The sequence below is a fragment of the Engystomops pustulosus genome, chromosome 3 (genome assembly GCF_040894005.1).
Source record: "Engystomops pustulosus chromosome 3, aEngPut4.maternal, whole genome shotgun sequence".
Taxonomy (NCBI): Eukaryota; Metazoa; Chordata; class Amphibia; order Anura; family Leptodactylidae; genus Engystomops; species Engystomops pustulosus.
Genome location: NC_092413.1, coordinates 19054665 through 19067086, shown reverse-complemented (window position 1 = coordinate 19067086; position 12422 = coordinate 19054665). Strand labels below are relative to the sequence as shown.

Below are 12422 nucleotides of genomic sequence, written 5' to 3'. Positions count from 1 at the left end.
TCTCATCAAGTTTCTGAGGTAAATCTGTTCTAGTTGCCCATGGAAACCATTCAGAGCTCAGCTGTATGAATATTCATGGGCAACTAGAACAGTTTTACCTCAGAAACTTGATGATAAATCTCCCCCATAGTCCGGTGCTGATAAGACTGCCATGTGCCCTGGGTTGTATGAATATTATAGCCCCTAAGTTTATAAGAAAATGAAAAACTGGTTGCCATGGGCAACTAGAACAGTTCTGCTCTAAGAGACTTATAATAAATCTCCCCCTATATGACTCTTATTACTGTAAGATGAGGCACCATCTTATACTCAGATGTCTCTGTGCTGGTTGCTGTAGACGAGTCGCTACGATGTTTCACATAACACTGCACGCAGAAAGTAGAGGAAAATTGGCTCCAATGTTTAAAATTTGCGTCAGCAGGATCATATAGGACATAATACAGATGTGATGTGAATAAAGCACTTTGGGCGAGATAGAAACGTACTATTCGCTCCAGCAGGCACTAACTGTGTCTATGTGTCGCCTCCCTCACAGGGCTTGTGCTTATTCATCTCCTTTACGTAGACTTCAATTGACATCTGTGTGCGAGATGAAGTCCCATAGAGTATTTACCCCGATACAGCAATGCACACCATCCGAGTCGGTATGCAGTACTCGTCCCTCCCACTGCACAGGAGGCTCGGATCAGTGATCATGTTATATAGCGGGCAAAACTTCTAAACCTTAAAAGGAACTCGCAAAACTAGCAGCCCCCTCAGTTATAGTATGAAGTGTCCTTTCCAGAATGCACTCTTTTATGGAAATCTTGCCCAGAGTCTGGCAAATATGACTCTTCTCATTCCATTTTCACATGAGATGAGTCAAGTTTAGTGGTTGCAGGGGCAGTGTCACATCAGGTGACCCTATTTGCTGTTCTATAGCACCTAGAAGCATGCTACTGGTGTCATGTTAAAGATCCCAGAGCTCATCTTCACATCAGGTGAATGGTTCTGTGCCCTACAAAACTGGGACATAAGGTAAGAAAAAAAAAAAGAAACTGGGTCTTTATCTGCAGCTCGCATTTCTAATTGTGTCTTTAGCTGTCTGCATCTCTGGTTCTGTAGCTCACAAAGACATAAGCCTGATGCCACCTGAAAGATTAGATCCTTATCTTTAAAATGACATAAAGTATGTTTCTAGGTGCCATAGAACAGAATATACAGGCTTCTGAAGTGACTCTCACCCTTGCAACCACTAAACTTGACTCCTCTTATGTGGAAGTGGAGTGAGAAGAGTCATATTCGCCTGAGTCTTTCACATAAAAAATGGAATTCTAGAAAGGATATTTTATACCCTACATGTAGTCGTTTTGTGGGGTAAATCATGGTGACAGGTTCTCTTTAGACAGGATGCAAATATCCAATGTATCTCGTTGCCTCTAGTAACAGCTTATCACTGACGGCTTCTGTTCATAAGAACTCCATGATCCAATATTAGTCCCAGGTTCTTGTGTAGCTGTTAAGTGTAGGCTACACCACTAGGTGGCAGACTGTGATCTCTTCTCGCTTGTCTACATAAAAATGCCTTATATTTGTTAATAAACCAAAAAAAAAAAGTTGTATAAATTTTTTTTTTTAATTTTCGGATTGGGGCTGAGCAGTAGCTTTTGTTTTATGGCTCCCCGGTAACACTGCAGGTGTGAATACGACCCCCTAGGGGTTTTCCTGCTTGTATTAAATGTGAAGCAAGTTGTTTGCTTTGTTAAAGGGATAATCCTATGATTTATAAAATGCTGATCATAGATGTTTTTAAGTAATTTACTGTTTCATAGCAAAAATTTTTTGTAAAAAATACATTTTTTGACTCTGTGTGGCCACTTTAGGCAGTAGCTAAAATGTACAACTATGGATGAGGTCTGGATACAGTTTCCTTTCTCCTTCTCTTACTTCCTCCTGACTAGCTATCCTACTGACAGATGTACGGGCATCTGTCCTGACAAGCAGGAAAAAACAGCTATTTCTATAGGCAGTTCTGTGGAGAGTGACTGAGCATGTGCGACCACCGGGTCTCAGCTGGACGTGCACTGCTATAAAAAAAATTCAACACGGGGAGGCGCCCTACTATCTTAATAAATCTCAATATACTGCAATTTTTTGATATTTAATGTTGGGAAAATTCTCTTAAAGGGGAAATTCTTCCTGGTTCTTGTTCTTCAGGTGCTTGTGTTTGTGTCACCGCTGTTCAGTAAACATTAGGGCCATACATCAGCTGGGTTACTATTGCATGACCGGATATCATGTTGAATCTGTACATAGACCCATGTTTACATACGGAAGTTTTCTAGCCACGTTTGCTGCAATCCTGAACTTAAGAGATCACTAGATCTAAGCTTTAGAAGCCTATAAAATTGTCATTTACTGATATATCTGATGATATAAGATAAAGTATTGATTATCCGGATAGATATTTCCACATTTCCTATCACTCGGAATCTAATAATGAATCCTTTAAAGGAATTTTACAACATGAGAGACAGAGGAGGGGAGACAGTGTCACAGCATGTGACCCCGGAGCATGGTAAGGCTCTGGTAAAACTCTGAGGATGCGTTCACATGATGCGTTGTGTCACTTTTTTTTATGTGTTTTTGACACAAAGAGGTTGCGGTTGAGGCTGAGGTTACATTGCATTTGCTGGAATGTGTCAAAAACGCAACACATCATGTGAATGCAGCCTCAAAGCCCATTTGGCTCATTAGCATAATTTATAACATTGATTTTAGAAGGAAGGAGGTCATGGGCAACAAATAGAGGATAACCACAGGCACGGTGCCTGGATCTCTGAGCAGGGCCGCCATCAGGTGGGGGTTTAGAGTGAATTTGTTCAGGGGGCCCCAAGGAGGAGAAGGGGTCCCAAGTCACAGAAAACCCTCCACCCTTTCCAGGTGCAGGGAACTTACTGTGTACATAGGGCCGGATTATCACTGTGTGGGTGGCCCAGAAATTTGGGGTCCCAAACTCCCTTGTCGGCGGCCCTGTCTATGAGTTAGGGTGGTGTCACACGTGGCGTTTTGAACCCGTTATTTAGTCATGTGTTTTTTGTCTGTTAAAAACCGCATCAGTTTTTGAGATAATTGGGAAAAACAGATGCGTTTTTTAACGGACTGAATCGCATGACTAAAAACGGGCTCAAAACGCCACGTGTTCAACCAACCACCCTAAGTGTCCCTGGTTTATCATGATGGATTCTGCTGGTAGATTCCCTTTAAGGACCAGCAATGGATTCTAAAAAGCCAAATCTCTCCCTCATCGCCGATATCACATTCAGGCTGGGGACGCTAGGATCCGGTTTTGTTCCGCTCCCCTGCCATTATGATCCGACAGCCCCGCTGGGAGGCACAATGGACGGCAGCGAGTAACATTTAATTCCGCTGGCGGATGGCGCTAAACTAGTTGTTTTGAATGGCCCTTTGCGCGGTCCGCCTTGGGTTAGTGATTGGTTGCTAAGCTATGGCGAAGTGGCCCCGCGGCGAGCAGCTCGGAGAAGGTGTAGGTTAAAATCTCCAGCGTGGAATAAAAATACCCGGCACAATAGGCAGGAACAGTGCGAGCGCAGAAAGACTGTGTGATTGCGGCGTAATTGGCTTTATTGTCATCCATCGGGAAGGGAGTGCGGATTGTTTAATTGAATTTGATTGCAGGGGAAACTAAAGGGGGAAGAAAGGAACAGCTGGGGGCCAGGTTTATACTATCCCGTCCTAAAAGGAAATGTTCAAATGCAAAGTAAACATTCCCTACAAGCAGGGGCTTTCTTCCATACACTTGTCTCCCTCCCCCATATTCTGAATTATGAATCATGTTGCATTGTATTTCATTCTGAATACAAAATCATAACCTCCCTTTCTAGAACACATCCATTCACCGCCAAGCGAAAATGAAGAGACGTCGGAAACCCGTTTAGGCTCAGGAAAAGAATGAAGCCTTTGAAATCGGGGTTCAGCGTACGTTCTTGAGACGCCCGAATGTCAATCAGCGCGAGCTGGCGAGCTATGATTGACAGCTGTGCAGGTCTATAGCGCTCAATGGCTTTGTGTTATATTGTATGAAGCTATTGAAAGAGGGATGTGTGGGATTTAAAGTCTAGTACTTGCACTTGTAACAAAATAAAGAAGATCTGGTATTGTTACATGAAACAGCGCCACCGATGACCCATGGCTATATGTGGTATTGCATCTCAGCAAGTTCATAGGCAGGAATAGCAGCTATTTAAAGTTTATTGGGGGCTCCCAACTATCCAACAATAGGAGACAGAGATTTGGGATTTTGGCATGTTCTTTTGTTCTGCATGAAGGATAAGGGTGATGGCACACGTGGCGTTTGGATTCGTTTTTGGCCCGTTTTTAAGCAGTCCGTTAAAAAATGCATGCATTTTTGACAGGTTGGACCAATTATCTTAATTCAAACTGGTCAAAAATGCATGCGATTTTTTGACGGACTGCTTAAAAACGGACCAAAAACGTGTTCAAAACGCCACGTGTGCCATCACCCTAAGGCAGAAGCTCATCCACCTTATCTCAATACAACCATGTTTACCTACTAGTATATTCCTCCAGCTCCCCCCAATACATACATACAATAAAGCATTAAGTATTAAAGGGGTTGTCCACTAATTGATAATTAAAAGTTATACAAATTTCCAATATAATTTATTTATGAATTCCTTACGGTTTTCTAGATCTCTGCTTGCTGTCACTTAAAGGAAACTTCATTGTTTACTTCCTGTGGATAAACACTGGTCCCTGGTCATGTAATGTCACACAGGTGCACAGGTCGTTTTATATATATATATATATATATATATATATATATATATATATACACACTCACCGGCCACTTTATTAGGTACACCATGCTAGTAACGGGTTGGACCCCCTTTTGCCTTCAGAACTGCCTCAATTCTTCGTGGCATAGATACAACAAGGTGCTGGAAGCTCCTCAGAGATTTTGGTCCATATTGACATGATGGCATCACACAGTTGCCGCAGATTTGTCGGCTGCACATCCATGATGCGAATCTCCCGTTCCACCACATCCCAAAGATGCTCTATTGGATTGAGATCTGGAGACTGTGGAGGCCATTTGAGTCCAGTGACCTCATTGTCATGTTCAAGAAACCAGTCTGAGATGATTCCAGCTTTATGACATGGCGCATTATCCTGCTGAAAGTAGCCATCAGATGTTACAGGGTACATTGTGCTCATAAAGGGATGGACATGGTCAGCAACAATACTCAGGTAGGCTGTGGCGTTGTACCAAGGGGCCCAAAGAGTGCCAAGAAAATATTCCCCACACCATGACACCACCACCACCAGCCTGAAGCGTTGATACAAGGCAGGATGGATCCATGCTTTCATGTTGTTGACGCCAAATTCTGACCCTACCATCCGAATGTTGCAGCAGAAATCAAGACTCATCAGACCAGGCAACATTTTTCCAATCTTCTACTGTCCAATTTCGATGAGCTTGTGCAAATTGTAGCCTCAGTTTCCTGTTCTTAGCTGAAAGGAGTGGCACCCGGTGTGGTCTTCTACTGCTGTAGCCCATCTGCCTCAAAGTTGGACGTACTGTGCGTTCAGAGATGCTCTTCTGCCTACCTTGGTTGTAACGGGTGGCGATTTGAGTCACTGTTGCCTTTCTATCAGCTCGAACCAGTCTGCCCATTCTCCTCTGACCTCTGGCATCAACAAGGCATTTCCGCCCACAGAACTGCCGCTCACTGGATGTTTTTTCTTTTTCGGACCATTCTCTGTAAACCCTAGAGATTGTTGTGAGTGAAAGTCCCAGTAGATCAGCAGTTTCTGAAATACTCAGACCAGCCCTTCTGGCACCAACAACCATGCCATGTTCAAAGGCCTCAAATCACCTTTCTTCCCCATACTGATGCTCGGGAGAACTGCAGGAGATTGTCTTGACCATGTCTACATGCCTAAATGCACTGAGTTGCCGCCATGTGATTGGCTGATTAGAAATTAAGTGTTAACGAGCAGTTGGACAGGTGTACCTAATAAAGTGGCTGGTATATATTCCTGGTCATGTGATGTCACACAGGTGGACGACTCTCTATATCCCTGGTCATGTGATGTCACACAGGTGCACGACTCTATATCCCTGGTCATGTGATGCCACAAAAGTGCATAGCTTGTTACATCCCAGGTCATGTGATGTCACACAGTCGATATATCCCTGGTCATGTGATGTCACACAGGTGCATGACTCGCTATATCCCTGGTCATGTGATGCCACAAAAGTGCATAGCTTGTTACATCCCTGGTCATGTGCTGTCAGACAGGCGCATGGTGCATTATATCCCTTGTCATGTGATTGCACACAAGTCTCTATACTTTGTTTCTACAGGTTCTATGCATAAAAGCTGTCTCCATGGTAACAGACTACAAACAAATTCTGTGTAGTCTGATCCTGCAGACCTGTAGTTTTATTACATACTGCACATATCTGGTAGATGTGTGTAAGGAGCAATGTTCCAAGAACTTCATAGCTGTACCCAGGGTCGGGTCTAGCCCCCTCATGGTTATTTTATATACAGCCCCCCTCACTCCCATAGATTCCTTATGTACAGCCTTATGTCGCCCCCCCACCCCCCAGCAGCCCCAGGCCCCCTGCAGTGGCCCGGTTATGCTCAGTGCTAGTGCCCGCCCTGGCTATACCACACATGGTTTGCTACAGATCCAGGGAACGTACAAGTGAAATGTAAAAAGAACAATGTGACAGATTTATCTTAGATGCTAGAAATTTTGGGCAGGGGACATAGTGCTCTGCCTTAGGGTACTTGGGTGTAGGGCACAGCCTAAATGCAGATTAAAGTACTTTTTACTCATTCTCTTTACTTCCCACCAAGCACACTGACATACATTGCAAAGTGGCTGCTCTTGGTATTGCAGCCGAACCCAATCCATATCTAGGTCTATTACCAGGAGACTCAGATTATTTCCCAATTGCCCGAATATAGATCATCTCTTGGTAATGCAATTCCGATGATAGATAGTGCGGGTATTTTTATGGCGCACTATGCCTCCTGTTGTCTGTTTCCAATATAAACACACGTCTGGCACCAATGCCCTAGATGCCAGGATATGCCTTCTGGGTAGAAGTCTGAAGAGCTATGAATCCCTTTCCCAGACCAACGGAGTCAGTGCCAGGAAATTGATATCCCATCTGCCCCGTCTGTCATTTCCTGATTGATGCTGTCCATACATTCCATACAAAAAGTGTCAAAGACCGAATTCTAGCGAATCTCGCCCCCTGCTCTGTACGTTCTGTACTTGCCCTACACCTGTCCGGAGAAGCTGGCCATGAAGGTAAATGTGCAGGAAATAACAAGGGAAACTATAACTTGGCTCCTCACATATTTTTTTTATTTTTTTAAAAAAGCATATGGAAAGGGTGATATTATTTTTTAGAATCCTTTGCTGGTCCTTAAAGGGAATCTACCATCCAAATTCCATCATGAGAAACCAGGGACAATTATTCACAAATCCAGGCACCATGACCGTGGTAATCTTCTTATATTTATAATCCATGGCATCCTTTCTTCTAAAATCTACTTTTAAAATTATGCTAATGAGTCTGAAAGGCTCTGGGGTCGTTACCAGAGCCTCAGAGGCTGTTAAACTGTGCAGGAACACATACCCCCTCCCACTGTGAGATTACATTAGGCAGAGCGAGGGGAAAGTGCCCAGGGGTACAGTATAACTGCTTGTGAAGCTGTAACATCCCCCACCTCTCAGAATTCTTTTGGCTGTGTATCATAATTTTAAAAGTTGATTTTAGAAGGAAGGAGGTCATAGATAACAAATAGAAAAGATCACCACAGTCCTGGCATCTATGTGTAAGTGTTAAATTGTCAATTGTTAATTATAATTATATTATATTATTTTATAAAATTAAAATAGTTCTATAGGTGGTATTTTTTAACCACTCTCTGTTCTAGTCGGAAATGTAATGCATCAGGATTTTTTTTTTTTTTTTTTTTAAATATTTTTATTTGGATTTTTTTTTCAAAAAACATTACAATACAACAAATATCAGGCTCGCAGGCCCATTAAAACCATATTAAAAGAAAAAGAAAGATACATCGTAAAATTTCTTATGTCTTAAAATAAGAACTTTCACATTCCAGAAGCCTATCAAAGTGTTGCTTGCAGAAAATATGTAACAAGGGTTGAATGAAAGAATAAACCACCTCCTTTAGGCCCCTTCTACACTGGCGTTTTTCACGCGCGAGTTCTGCGCGTGCATTTGACGCGCAGAACTTGCATTGCACTCTGTCCCATTGTATTCAATGGGTCTTTCTTCATTAGCGTTGTTTTGCACGCGCGTGCTTGCGTTCGTTTGCACGCGCGTCAAAATCGCAGCATGCTCTATTTTTGCGAGTCACGCGCGTTTTTCACGCCCCATTCAAGTCTATGGAGATGCATCAAGAACGCATTGCACTCGCAATCATTGCAAGTGCAATGCGAGTGCAATGCGTTTTAAACGTAAGGGTTGCTAGGTGACATGAATAACAGTATTTCCCCTGCTCGAGAACGATCATTTAATTAAAAAAACACAGTGAAGAACAGTGAAGAATAGAATAAAAACAGTGAACACAGTGAAAACAGTGACCACAGGATCATTTAAGAGAATAACACAGTGCAGAACACAGTGCAGAATAGATTACAGATGTTCGGCACATCTGCTTACTTGTCGGGAGATACGCGCGGAACGGTGCGGCCAAAATAGCATGTGAAGAACAATATATATGTGTGAAGAATACATTGCAGATGTATTTAAACATCTGCAATGTATTCTTCACACACATATATATTGTTCTTCACATGCTATTTTGTTCGCACCGCTCCGCGCGTATCTCCCGACAAGTAAGCAGAAGTGCCGAACATCTGTAATCTATTCTGCACTGAGTTCTGCACTGTGTTTTTCTCTTAAATGATCCTGTGGTCACTGTTTTCACTGTGTTCACTGGTTTTATTCTATTCTTCACTGTTCTTCACATCTGCTAATTTGTCGGGAGATAATATACGCGCGCGGAACAGTGAAGAATAGATCGCAGATGTTTGCAACTTATCAGAAGACATTATTTTTCAATTAAATAACCCATTTTAATCCCAAACCATGGTCCCTTTGAAAAATGCTCGATTCTACCATTGACTCGCGCGTGAAAAATGCGCCGAAAACGCAAAAAAAACGCTAACAAAACGCGCGTGAAAAACGCAAAAACGCTAATTACTCCAAGGAAAAATGGAACAAAAACGCAGCCAAAACGTCAGTTTTTCACGCATTGCACCCTGACGTGAAACGCAACGCTAGTGTGCAAGAGGCCTTAGTCTAACCAATTCCCCACCTCCCTAATGACCCTTTCAGCTGTTCCAGTAGATACCATCGTGTCAAAGTGAAAGGACGAAAAATGTACTCCCTTTCAGCAGCAGTATAGAACTTCAGTATGAACCCTCTCCACTTTTTAAACAGTTTAGCTGTCAGTTTCGATTTTCCCCTTTCCGCTTCCAATCTTTCCAGCTGGAATAATTTCTTCATCTGTGTCACAATATCGTTTCTTGATGGCATTTGTGGCACAAGCCATTTTTGAAGCAAACACCTTTTTGCGACTAAACTGACCGTGTGAAAAAGTCTTGGCAACCCTCCCCCTTGTGGAAGTGTTTCGTCCTCCTGTGTTTGGTCATAATGAAATAAATATGTCACCGGATCCCTTTGAATTGGACGACCCCATATCTCTGTCCCCATTTGTTCCACCTCACCCCAAAAGGACTGCGCTTACGTACATTCCCATAGGCCATGAAAAAGATCAGTCGCTGCTGTCTGGCAATTAGGACAGGCCGTTAACCGATCTGGGAATCTTGGAGAGGGTGGGAGATTAAATGCGTAAATGGCTCTGTGTTGTATCCTAAATTGTGTGTCTCTCCATACCTCGTTCAAGACATTATCTCTAACCAATTTCCAGCCCTTTAGAATTTTTTCGGCTATATTTGGGTCCTCTAATTGTGTTGCCCACCCTGCAAAGGAGGGCCCTTTCTGTCCTAGTGTTTTCCTAAGCACACGATACGCTATCGAGATACCCCGTCTCTGAAGGGGGACCATCAAGAGCTCGTCAAATGTATTTTGGGATGCTTCCCTCGTCACATCAATGAGATCCTCCATACAGAACTTCTTCACCTGGATATATTGAAAGTGTTGTTCCCCTCTTAGACCATATTTTAAGTTAACCTCTTCCCTAGTTAACCACCTGTGCTCCTGATGGTGAAGCAGGTCGCCTACTTTCATTATCCCCTTCTCCCTCCATTCTAGGAACAGTCTGCTCTGACGACCCTGCGAGAACCCTGGGTGGTTCCACAGGGGAAGATGTTTGGAGACCCTCCATGACAATTTGTATCCCCTACGGATTATTTTCCATGCAGCTATGGTATCCTTGAGGACACTTGATCCCTTCATTTCCACCGGTTGCTTCCCCTGTGGTACATGTAGTAATGTTCGTAAATCCCATGGGGAACAGAAGGCCGATTCCAGTTCAAAATCTGAAAAATGACTAGATCCTTTAATCCAATCAGCCACATGTCTGAATATACACGCTAAATTATAGTTCCGTACATCAGGTAGGTTCATCCCTCCTTCATCTTTCCCTGCCATCAGCTTTTGTGCCCTGATCCGGGGTCTCCTCCCTTTCCATAAAAAGTGTGATATCGCCTTGTTGAGCGAGTTCAAGTCTCCATGTTTCAGAAGGATCGGCAGGGTCTGCATTGGATACATTAATTTTGAAATGCTCATCATTTTGATAAGCTCATTTCGTCCCAGCAGGGAGAGAGGAAGATCATGCCATTGCTGCAATTCCCTGGCAATCTTCTGAAACAAAGGGGTATAGTTAAGTCGGTAAAGGGATTCCGTAGTTCTACCAATTCTGATTCCCAGGTATCGTATCCACGACTGGGCCACCGGAATATTACAAATATGCATAATAGCAGGGCTATCTTGTCGTCCAGTCCCCAAAAATAATATTTCACATTTTGTTTTGTTCACCCGAAATCCCGAGAACTCTCCGAATTTATCCAGTAACTCCATTACCGCCGGTAGATGACAGACAGGGTCTTTCATGAATAAAATTATGTCGTCCGCGAATAAAGCGAGGCGCAGATTTTTATCTCCCACCTTTATCCCCTCAAACATTGCTGTTGTCGCCAGGACACGCGACAGGGGTTCCAATGCTAGATTGAACAACAGAGGGGAGAGGGGGCAGGACTGCCGCGTGCCCTTCTGCAATGGAAACCGTTGCGAGATAAAGCCCGGAGTGCTAACTCTGGCACTGGGGTTCCCATAGAGAGATGTCAAATAGTTGCAAAAAGGACCTTCAAATCCCATGTGCTGCATCACCTGCCTGAGCCACCCCCAACGTACATTATCGAAGGCCTTTTCGGCATCCAGGGTGACCAAGGCAGGGGCCACACCCCCAGGGGATAGGCGAGAGCTAGCATCCATTGCCAACAAAACTCGCCTCACATTTGTCACAGCTGACCGACCCACGGTGAAACCTACTTGGAGTGGGGAGATTAGAGACGGCATTATTGACGCCAAGCGGTTCGCCAGAATTTTAGAGAGGATTTTAACGTCGACGTCCATCAATGAGATGGGCCTATAAGAGCTAGGACACTCTGGGTCTTTCCCCTCTTTGAGGAGCAATTTAATGTACGCCGTATTCATATGGGTAGACATAGGGGAGCCCTCCATTAATTTGGAGAACAAGCTAGCCAGAGTAGGGGTGACTTGCTCGTGTACCGCCTTATAGAATTCCCCCGTGTAGCCATCAGGCCCAGGTGCCTTGCCAGTGGGAAGGGCCTTTATCGTCCTTTGTATCTCCTCCGCTGCAATTGGGGCATTAAGAGTCTGCACCTGGGTCTGTGACAAACGGGGCAACTCCAGGTCGCGCAGGAAAGATTGCCCGGAGTCTCCTTCTATGGGAGATTCTTTATATAGATTTTCAAAATACTTCCCCAGTATGTCATTTATCTCCTTCGGGGATACTGCCACTGTATCATCTGGGCGTTTCATTCTCAAAAGGTGGGTCGCAGGGCGGCGCCCCTTTGCCAAATTTGCCAGCAACCTACTGGATTTGTCCCCGAATTTGTGAAGTTCCAATTCGCATTTAGATCTAATGAAATCTTCCTTCCTCTCTGCCCATATATTAAAGTCCTCCTTGGCTTTCCCCCATGCTTCTTTTGTGGTGTCTGATGGATGCTCTAAAAAGTCTGAGTAAGCTTTACGTACCTCCTCACTTGCCCTCCTAAACTGTTCCCTGGTTGTCCTTTTTAGCGCCCATATATGGTCTCTTATACGGCCCCTAACTACCACTTTACCCGACTCCCAG

At 43.9% G+C, this 12422-nt stretch overlaps 1 protein-coding gene across 1 annotated transcript in view; it reads right to left on the bottom strand.

Annotated features, from left to right (window-relative positions):
• LOC140121060 (uncharacterized) overlaps positions 1–12422 on the bottom strand; it is a 325444-nt gene that overhangs the window by 256156 nt on the left and 56866 nt on the right. The window lies entirely within an intron of this gene.